This window comes from Macrobrachium nipponense, chromosome 6 (assembly GCF_015104395.2).
Source record: "Macrobrachium nipponense isolate FS-2020 chromosome 6, ASM1510439v2, whole genome shotgun sequence".
NCBI lineage: Eukaryota > Metazoa > Arthropoda > Malacostraca > Decapoda > Palaemonidae > Macrobrachium > Macrobrachium nipponense.
Genome location: NC_061108.1, coordinates 74,662,142 through 74,677,152, shown reverse-complemented (window position 1 = coordinate 74,677,152; position 15,011 = coordinate 74,662,142). Strand labels below are relative to the sequence as shown.

Below are 15,011 nucleotides of genomic sequence, written 5' to 3'. Positions count from 1 at the left end.
CAGAGGACCTACGGACCCGGAGACATATTAAAGAGATTACACAAAATACTAACAACCAATCTCCTCCGACTAATTCCCCTGGAAAAGTTATATGCTCTGCCCTGGGGCAGGGTGGAGGTTGTGTCTGGAGGAGAGTGGACAAGTCGTGATCGCCTGGCCACAGCAACTGATCAGTGAGCCACCACCTTTCGGGAGCTATAACAAGCCTACCACTAAAGGGAGCAGAAGACGGTAGGCCAACTGACACCCTGAAGGGGGCAAAGGCCCAGGCTACACACAACAAGACAAACATAAAATAAATGATGAGGAATTACTCGAAGAATTGCGAAAGAGGAATAGCAAGGGGGGGAGGAACGCACCCAGCAAGGACCCAGCCTAACCCTCCGAGATCGGTACGGATAGGCCAGGGAAGGTATCACAAGAACCTCCAACCTCACAAGGAATATGAATATTTATTGTAAATGTGCATATAATTGAGTGCATTACTGACTAACATTGAAAAACACAATAAAAGAATGCATGCATGAATATCGCAAGAGAGATAGAGAGGAATCTCCCTCTCCACAAAACTGGCGTACTATAGGCTATCTTAGAAGCCAAAATATACTACTCGCGTATAACATAGAAAATAAATAGTACGTACGAAGGGGAACCAACACGCTCCTGAGGGACTGAGGACAAAAGCCAAAGGCTAGAATAACGAAATATAAACATATAACAAGAGACCTCAGAGTACGTCAGGAGCGAGTTAGGGCCTACGACGTAAGGATAAAATTCGTAAAACAAAGCTCCAGAAACGGCAGGAGCTAGAATAATGATTGGGTATACGAAAAAAGTAGCATAAACAGTGAAAAGCAAACAGTGAGGTAAATATCATCATAAAATAACAATGGGAAAAAACACACGCAGCGAATGATGTACCTAAGATGGCGGATGTAACAAGAGCGTCACCCCGGTTCGTGAGAACTAAGGGGTCAAATAAGGGCTAAAAAGGGATGCATCATGCCCTCATGAGATACAAAAACGTAATATGGAATACTCAACTTAGATGAAGAAGCTTGGGGCTCTGGAACAGACATGGCTTCATGAAAAAACACAGGAAGAGGGCAGCGAGAAAAACGTGCGGTCACTGTAGCGCGCTAATACAGGAATGAAGCCTTCGGGCGGGAGTTGCAGTAGTAGCGAGCGGAAGGTAGATGTATTGTAGTCCTTGTAACGGCACCTACCTAGAGAGGGGTTTTGAGGGGAATCTTCTAATTGGCAGAAAACCTGTGGTAGTGGCTTCCGCTCGCCCCTGTGTTTATACCGACACCCTATGGTTGATCGAGCTGAAGGTAGTAACTTCAGCATTCCATTTAGCTTTTTTCTCTGGTATATTTAGCATCTATATTTATACCTAGAAATGCATGCTGCATGAGCATTTCACCGGCCGACACAGGTGGAGCCCAGAAATACAGTACATGTCTTTCCATTTATTGGAATCTTTACAATAGGCAGATCCTTTCTGTTTATTTCTTCTTCTTTCATGGAGAATACTACTACTTTGCTATTTAAATAGGAAAATGCGGATGAATCTTCACTTCTCATTGTAGCTATTTCTTCTTTTTCTCTTTCATCATCTTGAAGGGATTTATTTTCTTTCTTCTGTGAAGGGTTTAATTGTCACTGGCTTGAAGACTCATTTGGATTAGGGCGACTTATTTCTACAACTTCCTTGTTGGGTTCCTTATTATTAAACCAACAGTTTCTTGAACATTGTACAAATTCTAAGTTTTCTGCATTCGTTAATGGGATGATTTGTATACCCACAGTTTTTGTATGCTGCCTTTGGTCTTGCTCCTTGAGCTGAATAATTCACTTGATTTGAGTTATTTGTGTTTGAAGATTGACGAGGCTTATATGTTATGAGTGGACCATTCCTTGAATGATTCTGTCTTCATTTCTGGTTTGGATTCCATTTTCTTTTAGTATTTTGGACATATTTCCCTTGAAAGGAAGTTGATCTATTCCCTACTTGTCTGGAATTATCATAGTACTTATTACTCAATTCATACTGTATAAAGGATTGTTATTTATGCCTTTCGTTTCACTTTGTTTTTCTGTTACCCCTACAAATTCCTTGGAAAGATTTATTTCTGTCTTCTGGATTTCTTGCCTCATTGTTTTCAATGTTTGAAGGCTATTATTCTTTGGATCAATTTTAATTTTCCTGAAAGCCTTCTTTTCATCTTCTCCAAGTGCATGCTATATTGTTTCAAATGACAAGTAATTGAAGACATACCTTAGACTAGCTAAGTCCTTTTCATCATTACCAAACTACTTCTTATCTCCTATGATGATGTTTGTTGTCTGTAAGTCTTCTGTTATATTTTCTATTGCATTTTCAACACGAGTAAAGATTTGCTATGGTTTCATATTGTGGGTTAAGGAATTTAGTAATATTATGTAATGTGTCAGACTTACTTACAGATTCCCAGAGCGATAAACAAATTGTTTTGAATTCATATTTAGTTAATTTGCTGAAACTAACAGAATTCAAAGCTTTATGTGCATCACCGTGTTCTGAACTAACGAGAAGCAAGGCTTCATTAATCTTAGCTCTTTCACCAGTTATTCCCCCTGAAGATATGCGGCTGTCAGTATCAGCCAACCAATGATTCACTGAATAGGCTTCTAGCCTAATTTTGCCAGGATTGGTATCGTCTTGTCCGCAGAAACGTTTGTTATTACAACTGCCTGATTCATTCTTCTATATCTAAACGTGTTAGTACTACTAGTATTATTACTATTATTATTATTATTAGTATTATTAGCAGTTATGGTTATTGTTAGTTGTGTTATTAGGGTTAGTATTTCCCTGAGTCACTAATGTTTGTGAAATTTGTAGTACTGGGATTTGGCTGCGTCTGTCTGGTGTTGGTCTTAAATTGTATGAGCTATCTCTGAGAGTGTCGAGTAATTTGTTAAAGGCTTTCTGCATTTCAGCAAAAAAAAAAATATATTCACATATGCTACTCATCATTACACAACAGCATAAAAAATCATATATAAAATTGGGCACATCAGTATCCCAGAAATCATTCAAATAAAATTATACACAAACATAATATTGAAAAATCATATACCACCAACCGAGTATTAAGTAAAAAAAAATGACAATAACAATTCCTATCTTTCAAAATCTATTAAAAAAATTAACACAAAAACATATATTTAGAGAGAACAATAAAATTTTTATACCATTATTGAGAGAGAATTTAAAAAGTTTTATATTTTCTGAGAGAGAGAATATGCAAATTTTCACACATTTTTATAGAGAGAATAAAAAAATACAGTTTCATCACAACATACGTATGTTTCTGTTGTCATTCTGTATAATTAGATTTTGATAACACTTTTCATTATATATATATATATATATATATATATATATATATATATATATATATATATATATATATATATATATATATATATATATATATATATATATATATATATATATATATATATGTATATGTATATATATATATATATATATATATATATATATATATATATATATATATATATATATATTTATATACAGTGGTACCTCGAGATACGAAATTAATCCGTTCCGAGGCGGCCTTCGTATAATGAGTTTTTCGTATCTTGGAACACATATTACATGTAAAATGGCTAATCCGTTCCAAGCCCTCCAAAAACGCCCCATTAAATTTCATAATAAAGCTAAATTGAACTATAAACAATGAAATACTACAACAATTTGGACCATTCAATACCTAAATTAAGAATAAAAATCGAAAACCTGTAAATAAAGTGTATATTAGTGTACAAGAAATATTATTACTGTAACGTAAAATGTGGAAGCTTACCTTTCGAGTGAGGCTATCTCCGATAGTGGCGGCAGAGGAGGAGGAGGACAAACGGCAGATAACGTACGTACGTACGTACACTTAACTTTACGAAAACACACACAAAATTTAAGGAAAACCATAAAACTAAAATTTACGAAACACCTTAACAAAACTGTAACACTTAACTTACAAAAATCTAGAAATTATGTAAAAAAAATTTTTATTTTTTTTTATTTTTTACTTTTTTTTTACTTTTACGTAGGCTTTTTTTTTTTTTTTTTTTTTTTTTTTTTTTTTTTTTTTTTTTTTTTTTTTTTTTTTTTTTTTTTTTTTTTTTTTTTTTTTTTTTTTTTACAGAATTTCAACTTCATCACCGCTTTAAACGTTCTGTTTTTCATCACTTGGTTCTTCCTTTTTGCTTTCAACTTTCTGTTTTTTATCACTTGGTTCTTCCTTTTTGCTTACTCCTGCTAATGCTGAAGGCCTCTTTAAAAAATAACGATCCAAGGAAGATTGTTTCTGCCTACTTTTCACAATGTTCCTGAAACGACTCAAGCAAACGTCATCGAACTGCGCAAGCATACGACCTGTGTGAGCCTTTTCGGGGTGTCTTTTTCGATAAACAATTGCACTTTATGAAAAGCGCCTAGAATATCCTTAATTTCTGCCGTTGTCATAGGCTCCTCCTCCTCTTCCTCGCTGCTGCTAGAGAACTCCTCTTGAACGACGTTAAGTTGCATGGCCTCCAACTCCTTCAGGTCATCCGTCGTAAGCCCTCGAGAAGGTCATTGATGTCGTCCTCGTCAACGACCAGCCCCATGGACTTGCTGAGTGCAACGATCTCATCAAGATCTGGTTCCAAAACAGTTTCGGGATCATCAACTGTTTCTGACTCTGCAGTACCAGCTTCGCCCACGTCGAATCCCTCGAAGTCTCTGGCGGATACAGCATCAGGCCAGAGTTTCCTCCACGAGGAATTCAAGGTTCGCCTCGAAACCTCCTGCCAAGCTAGGTCAATGAGTCGGATGCAAATGACGATGTCGAAATGCTCCTTCCAAAATTGATGCAAGGTGAGGTTTGTGCTATCGGTGATGTCGAAACATCTCTTGAAAAGATGTTTCGTGTACAGCTTCTTAAAGTTCGCTATCACTTGCTGGTCCATGGGCTGGAGGAGATGGGTGGTGTTGGGCGGAAGAAAAAGAATCTTAACGAAGGAATACTCCGCTAGGATATCTTCCTCGAGGCCAGGAGGGTGGGGAGGGGCATTGTCCAACACCAGCAGACATTTCAGGGGGAGGCGCTTCTCTTCCAAAAAACTCTTCACAGTTGGGCCGAAACACAGATTTACCCACTCCGCGAACAAAAGTCTTGTTACCCAGGCTTTTGCATTAGCCCACCACATCACTGGAAACTTCTCCTTCAACACTTTGTGGGCTTTGAAGGCTCGAGGAGTCTCAGAGTGATACACCAGTAGGGGCTTCACCTTGCAATCCCCACTGGCGTTCGAACAAAGTGTGAGCGTAAGCCTGTCTTTCATAGGCTTATGCCCGGGTAGGTTCTTCTCTTCCTCCGTGATGTATGTCTGACGAGGCATTTTTTTCCAAAAAAGGCCAGTCTCATCACAGTTGAAGACTTGCTGAGAACTGTAGCCTTCCTTGGTCATCATCTCGTCGAACGTCTTTTTAAAGGCTTCGGCCGCTTTCGTGTCCGAGCTGGCAGCCTCCCCATGACGCACCACCGAATGGATGCCAGTCCGTTTACGAAATTTCTCGAACCAGCCATGCGAAGTCTTGAACTCTGGGGTTGGCGTTGAAGTCCCTTCATCTCCCTCGTCTTCCGCCTGCGCAATCAAATCGCCGAAAATAGCACTGGTCTTGTGAGCGATTGCTGTCTCCGTTACTGTATCGCCAGTGATTTCTTTGTCTTTTATCCAGATGAGGAGCAGCCGTTCCATCTCGTCGTGCACATGGCTCCTCTTGCTGGACAAAATAGTGATGCCCTTCGATGGTGTAGTTGCTTTGATGGCATCCTTCTGTTTAAGGATGGTGCCTATTGTCGACGGATTACGGCCGTATTCCTTTGCGATCACACTCAATCGCATACCAGCTTCGTACTTCTTTATGATCTCCATCTTTGTCTCCAGAGACAGCATGCGCTTCTTTCCGTGAATTTCAACTTTCTTGGGACCCATGACTACGTTAATTTACGTAAAGTTACACAAATACGTAATAATACAGTCTTCGCACAACACGATAATATGTACTGCAACGAAATCATTAACGAATTTACGTTACTAAACGAAATCGTTGGAGCGAACGAATGCCACTTGCGTACGGTAAAGTTTCGGGTGCGGAGTGGCCGAGCTAAGGGACGCCAGCGCGTACGTATAGAAGATGCATGATAGGAGGGATGCTGTCCAATCAGAGAGAAGGATTTCATGGCTTGGCTAGCATCAGGAACCAATGGGAGAGCAGGAGGATGGTGGCGAGTGTACTAGCACAAAGATGGCGGCGTGTGGCGCGAGTTTCAAAATTGTTATCGGGCGAATATCGGACTTTCAGAAACCTTTCGTATCTTGAAAACTTTTCGTATGTAGAGCAGTAAAATTTTTCGCATTGGCTTTCGTAACTTGGATTTTTCGTAAGTTGAGCCTTTCGTATCTCGAGGTACTACTGTGTGTGTATATATATATAATATATATATATAGGGTATATATATATATATTTATCTTATCTATATATGTATATTTATATACTATATATATATATATATATATATATATATATATATATACTATATATATATATATATATATATATATATATATATTTATATATATATATATTTATATATATATATATATATATATATATATTTAATAATATATTATTAATATATATATATATATAATTTATAATATATTTAATATATATAATATTATATATCTATTATATAATATATATATATATTAATATATTATATATATATATATATATATATTAATATAATATATTAATATATTTATTATATTATACTATATATATATATATATATAATATATATATATATATATATATGATATATATATTATATCTATATTATTATTATATATTATTTATAAATATACATATATATGTATCTAGTATATATATATATATATATATATATATATATATTATATAATATTATAATATATTATTATATATATTATATAGATTATTAGATAAATATTTATCATATATATATATATATATATATATACTCTATATATATATATAGTATATAATATATATATATATATATCTATATATCTATATATATATATATATATATAGATATATACTATATAGTATATATATATATATATATATATATGTTTATATATAATATCTATCTATTATATATATATATATAATATATTATATCTTATATTTTATTATATATGTATATATATATCTCATATAATATATATATATATATAATATATATAATATAGATATTATATATACATATATATGATATATATCTATATATATTATATATATTAGATATAATGATATATATAGTATATAATATATTATTAGATATATATATATATAATATAATATAGATTATATATATATATAGTAATATATTATATATATATTATTATATTATAATATATATATGTATATGATATATATATTCTATATATATATATATATATATAATAATATCTAGATATTATATCCCCTATGATACCATATGTTATAGATATATATATATATTATTATATAGATATTATATATAATTTAATAATATATAATATATATATTATATATATTTTTTTTTTTATATTATAAAATTTTTATAAAATTTAAGAAAAATATACAGAATAATATAAGATATATTATTATATAGATCAATATAGTCTAGATAATAATATAGATTAAGAGATATTAGATAATTATTATATCTATATATATATATAAAGATATATATATCTATATTATATAAATACCTATATTATATATATTATATATATAATGTTTGAATATAGGTTTTATATATAGATTAGATATAATAGTATATAGAGATTAATTATCTATATTTATTTATAATATTATAATATAATATAATATTTATTATATATATATATATATATATTATATATATATCTATAAGATATATTTATATTTATATATATACTATATCTATAAATATAATTATATAATTATATAATATATATATATATATCTATATTATATTAATATATATTTAATTATGTATATATATAGTATATATATTATTAATAATTAATATATAGATTATATAATGTTTATATATATATAGTATATTTATATATATATCTATATTTATTTTTATATATATATATAATATATAATATATATATATATATATATTATATATATAATAATATATATATACTATTTATATATATATATATATATTCTTATATAGTTATATATATATTATATATATAATATATTATATATAGATATTCCCTATATATATAATATATATATATATATATATATATATATATATATATATATATATATAGTTTAGCATTATCCCTTCTTCCAGCTTTTTTTGTTGCCCATTTTTTTATGGGGTCGCCATTTCGGATGAGCCGTTTCCATCTATTTCTATCCTGTGCTTCTGCCTCATCAATTCCCTTCTCATGTAAGTCTCCTCTCATACAGTCCTTCCATCTCTTTCTTGGTCTCCCTCTTCTTCTTCTTCCTTGCACCTCAACCCCTATAGTATGTCTCCCAGCGTGGTCCTCATCTCTCCTCAACAGGTGTCCATACCATCTCCGCCTCCCCTCCTGCACTTTCTTTGATACTTCCACCACCTTAGTTGACCCCCTTATGTAGTCATTTCTGATCCTATCCTCTCTTGTCACCCCAGACATCCACCTAAGCATTCTCATTCCTACCACATCCATCTTCTTCTGCTCTGTTTTACTCATGCTTGCTGTTTCCGTACCATACAGCATTGCTGTTCTTACCACCGTCTTGTGAAATTTTCCTTTTAACCTAAGCAGCACTCTTTTGTCACAAAGAACTCCAGAGGCCGCTCTCCAGTTGTTCCAGCCTGCCTGTACCCGATGTTTTACTTCTTCTTCCATACTTCTTCCAGCGTTAACAAAAGATCCCAAATACTTAAACTTATCAACTCTCCTTATTTGCTCTCCACCAAGCTGAATACTTTCTCTTATCATCCCCCTCAGTGGTGGTACACATATATTCTGTCTTAGATCTACTTATTCTCATTCCTCTGTCCTCCAGTACTTGTCTCCATCTTTCCAATTTCACTTCCAGATCTTCCCTGCTCTCTGCACACAGAACAATATCATCCTCATACAATATGTTCCATGGTAATGTCTCCCTTACTTCCTCTATTATAATAGCCATCACTATGTTAAAGATAAATGGGCTCAGAGCCGACCCCTGGTGTAATCCTACTCTCACCTCAAAACCTTCTGTCTCCCCAACACTGCTCCTCACTCTGGTAAATACATTCCGGTACATCTCTTGTATCAATCGCACATACTTCTCTAGCACCCTCTTCTCCCTCAGACTCCTCCATACCTCTTGTCTCGGGACTCGGTCATAAGCCTTTTCAAGGTCAATGAATACCATATGTAGGTCCCTTTGTCTTTCCCCGAATTTCTCCATTATTTGCCTCAAACAAAATATACCATCTGTTGTTCCCCTTCCCTTCATAAATCCCATCTGCTCCTTACCTATTTGTACTTCTTCTCTCAGTCTAGCATCTATCATCCTTTCCAGTATCTTCAAAGTGTGGGACATCAATTTAATGCCCCTATAATTACCACACTCTTGGACGTCGCCTTTCCCTTTAAAAATTGGGATCAATATACTCCCACGCCACTCATTTGGTATCTTTTCCTGTTCAAGGATCTTTATCATAAGATCGTACAGTATATCCACTCCTTCATCTCCTAATGCTTTCCATGCCTCCACCGGAATCATGTCTGGTCTGGTTGCCTTCCCATTCTTCTTCATCTTCAGTGCATTTAGTACCTCTTGCCTAGAAAACCTCATTACCGTGCTAATGTTCATTTGCCCATCCTCTCTTATTAGTCTATTATTTTCTTCATTTAACAACTGTCCGAAATATTCTTTCCATCTCTTCACAATGTCTTCATCCTTTCTAAGTACTACACCATCTTGATCCTTTATTTGTTTGATATGTGTAATATCGTTGGTGCTCTTATTTCTAGCCTTTGGTAGCTTGATTATCTTCTTTAATCCTTCCTTTGTCCCCAGCTCATTATACACATCATCATACGACTTTGCTTTAGCTTGGGCTACCGCCTTTTTCACCACCTTGTTTTTCTCTCTGAACCTATCTCTGTCTTCCACTGACTGTGACTCTTCCCATCTTTTCTTTGCCTCCTTCTTATCTTTTACTACTTTCTCAATGTCTTCATCCCACCACCAACTCTCCTTTTCTTCCCATATGATACCAGATGTCTCTCCTAGCAGCTCCTTTCCATGCCTTCTTATTACTGCTGCATTTTGTGCCCACCATTCTTGAACATCTTCAATTTCTATATCAATATCCTCCAAAACCCTCCTCTTAAACTCTCTCTTCTTATCCCCTTCCTTCTCTAATTTGTACCATTTAATTTTCCTTATCCCTTTAGCTTTGGTTTTTCTTTCCCTTTTCAACTTTAAATCCATACATAGCAGTCTGTGTTGGGGGGCTACATGGTCGCCTGAAATAACTTTGCAGTTCTTGACCTCCAACAGATTTATCCTTTTATACAAGTAGTCTATCTGGGAGAATCTTCCCCCACTCCAATATGTTATTAAGTGTTCCTTTTTCTTCTTAAAGAATGTGTTTACTATTGCCATGTCGAATGACACAGCAAAGTCCACTACACTCTCTCCTGGGTTTCTCTCCCCTCCCAATTTCCATGGCCCCACCATGCACCCGCCCAATCGCCTCATTTTCACTTCCGACATGGACATTCAAATCTGCCCCAACTATCACCATCTCATGCTCTTCCAGTTCTTGCATTATTCCATCCATGTCTCTCCAGAAATTTCCCTTCTCTTCTTCTGTGCAACCAACTTGTGGTGCATATGCGCTTATAATATTCAGAATCTCTCCTCCATAACATATCTTCAATCTGATGATACGGTCATTCTTTCTATGCACTTCTATTACCATGTTCTTCAGTTCACTAGACAGTACTATGCCAACTCCATTTCTACCTTGCTTATTTGCTCCACTATAATATAGCTTATATCCATCCTCCCAACTCTTTAGCTTTATTTCCTTTCCACTGCGTTTCTTGCACACACATAACATCTACTTTCTTTTCTCTCATTAAGTCAGCCAATTCTCTACCTCTCCCAGTCATGGACCAAACATTTAGCTGACATAATCTAAAAACAATGTGAGCTCGCTTCTTTAGCTGCACCCGCTCCTGATGCAGTAGCCCTCGCCTTACCACAGAGTTAGGGCGATGTCTCTGTGCGTCGTTTACGGAGTACGCCCTAGCATTACCTCTTTCCATATTTCGGCTCATTCCATTTTTTTTGGCACAGATTTTTACAGCCGGATGCCCTTCCTGACACCAACCCTCCCTATATTTATCCAGGCTTGGGACCGGCACCCATAAGGACATGTTTGCTCCCCCAGGTGGAGGTTATATATTAATTATATATATATATATTACATTATATATATAATATATCTATATATATATATGTATATATATATTAATATATATATATATAATATATATTATATATTTATATATATATATATATATTTATTACTATCTTATATATATAGATATATCATATGGAGATATTTAATATATATATATTTATATATCTAAGGATATTTATATATATATAAGATATATATATATATATATATATTATATATAGATATATATATATGTATGTCTATATGTGTATATGTATATGTGTGTGTATTATATATATATATATATATATATATATATATATATATATATATATATATATATATATATATATATATATATTATATAATATATATATATATATATATATATATGTATAGTATATATGTGTATATGTATATGTGTATATGTATATGTGTGATATAATATATATATATATATATATATATATATATATATATATATATATATATATATATATATATATATAGTAGCAATTGAAACACCAGCAGGGAAGCGCCATGTACATATAATTTACTGGGGTGTTTTTGGAGGGCTTGGAACGGATTAGCCATTTTACATGTAAAATGTGTTCCAAGATACGAAAAAACTCATTATACAAAGGCCGCCTCGGAACGGATTAAAATTTCGTATCTCGAGGTACCACTGTATATATATATATATATATATATATATATATATATATATATATATATATATATATATATATATGTAGCAATTGAAACACCAGCAGGGAAGCGCCATCTACATATCAGTAAGGACACCAAGGCCAAAACCCGGAACACCAACTTTATTGGGACATGTTTTGAGTAGTATTATCACTTGTTATCAACCTACAAAATTAAAATGAATGACATTATAGTTCTTGCAATCAAATTCACAATAATAAAATGACATATATAAAAATTATAAGAGTATGTTAAAAGATAGCTAATTCTTAAAAAATGAATGAATAAATAAATAAAATTAAAAAATGGCTAAGTGAAACAATTGAGTAGTTAACCCTCTTACGCCGGAGCGGTAAATAAAAAATTGTCTCCCGTATGCCGGAGGGGTTTCGGAGTGAGCGCGGAAGCGGAAAAAATATTTTTTTCAAAAAATCACAGCGCGGTTAGTTTTCAAGATTAAGAGTTCATTTTTGGCTATTTTTTTGTCATTGCCTGAAGTTTAGTATGCAACCATCAGAAATGAAAAAAATTATCATTATCATATATAAATAATGCGATATATGATAGCGCAAAAACGAATTTCATATATAATTGTATTCAAATCGCGCTGTGCGCAAAACAATTAAAGGTAACAAGTTACTTTTTTTTCGTTGTAATGTACACTAAATTGCGATCATTTTGATATATAACACATTGTAAAACGATAAAAGCAACACAGAGAAAATATTATCACAAAATAATGCATGAATTCGTAACGCGCGGACGTAAACAAATATTTTTTTCATAAATTCACCATAAATCTAAATATTGTCCTTGAGACTTCCAATTTCTTTCAAAATGAAGACAAATGATTTAATATTACTATACTGTAAGAGTATTAGCTTACAATTGCAGTTTTCGACCATATCTGACGAGTTAAAGTTGACCGAATGTCGAATTTTTATATATATATATTTTTTTATATGCAATTATTTCGGGAATAAGAAAAGCTACAACCTTCAAATATTTTTCGTTTTATTCTACATGAAATTGCGCACAGTTTCATATATAAAACTCTATGAAATGCCTAATATGAAACGGAGCAAATATTCCGAGAATGGGACGTACGCATTTCGGAGATTTGTGGCGGAGAATCCGCGCGCGGAGGGAAGGAAAGATTTTTTTTAAAATTCACCATAAATCTAAATATTTTGCTAGAGACTTCGAATTTGTTTCAAGATAAAGATAAATGACTGAATATTACTAGACTGTAAGAGTTTTAGCTTACAATTACGTTTTTCGACCATTTCGGTAGTCAAAGTTGACTGAACGTGTTTTTTTTTCTATTTATCGTGATTTATATGCAGATATTTAAAAAATGAGAAAAGCTACAACCTTCAATTATTTATTGTTGTATTCTACATGAAATTGTGCACATTTTCATATATAAAACTTTATGTAACGGCTAATTTAAAATGGTGCAAACATTACCACAATCGCACGTATGATTTTTTCGGGAGAGTTACCGCGCGGACGTATAGAAAATGTTATTTTTTTCATAAATTCACCATAAATCGAAATATTGTGCTAGAGACTTCTAATTTGTTGCAAAATGAAGGTAAGTGCTTGAATATTACTAGAATATAAGCGTTTTAGCTTACAATTGCGTTTTTCGACCATTTCGGTAGAGTCAAAGTTGACCGAAGGTTGAAATTTCGGCAATTATCGTTATTTATATGAAAATATCTCAAAACTGATAAAAGCTACAACCATGGGTTGTTTTTAATTGTATTGTGCATGAAATTGCGCACATTTCCATATATAAAACTTTATATAACGGCTAATTTTAAAATGGTGCAAACATTACCACAATTGATGTATGATTTTTTTCGGAAGAGTTACCGCGCGGACGTAAGGAAAAAGTTTTTTCATAAATTCACCATAAATCGAAATATTGTGCTAGAGACTTTCAATTAGTTGCAAAATTAAGGTAAATGATTGAATATTACTAAAATATAAGAGTTTTAGCTTGCAATTGCGTTTTTCGACCATTTCGGTAGAGTCAAAGTTGACCAAAGGTTGAAAGTTTGGCAATTATCGTTTTTTATATGAAAATATCTCAAAACTGATAAAAGCTACAATCATGAGTATTTTATTGTTGTATTCTACATACAAATGCGCACATTTTCATATATAATACTTTATGTAATGGCTAATTTACAATGGTACAAAAATTATGTCAAAGTGACAAAATAATTTCCGAGATGTGTCACAGATACTTTTTAGTGCGGCAAGAAAGAAATTCGCGCTTGCGCGCCTGCGTAACGATTGTAAACAAAACAACACCTTGATCCGTGAACTCCCAGCATCCCCCAAGGCGCGTGATTCAAAAGTTTTAGGCTGGTAGGCCTATAAGTATTTTTCCGTGAATTTTAAAAAAAACTTTTGTAAGTCGACGTAAAATACGTCCAGTCGGCACACGGGAGACAAAAAATGTCGACGTAAAATACGTCCAGTCGGCGTAAGAGGGTTAAAATCAAATAAAGCAGAATGCAAATTTAAGTCACAAAAATGGATGGTACATAAGAACAGTAAATATACTAAGTTGATATACAAACCAGCAGGATGCAGACTAAAAACACAAAAGTGAGGTAACAGCTACATTTCTAGCCAAGGAAGGCTTTATCTTAACAGAATATAAAACTTCTAAAATGTCGAGGTCTGTAGCAAACTGGGCAGAGGTTAAAATAGAAAATCATCGATATGTAA

The 15,011-nt window shown here is 33.1% G+C and overlaps 1 protein-coding gene across 4 annotated transcripts in view; it reads left to right on the top strand.

Moving 5' to 3' along the window:
• LOC135216346 (coiled-coil domain-containing protein 22-like) overlaps window positions 1-15,011 on the top strand; it is a 394,256-nt gene that overhangs the window by 35,063 nt on the left and 344,182 nt on the right. The gene's annotated exons all lie outside the window — the stretch shown is intronic.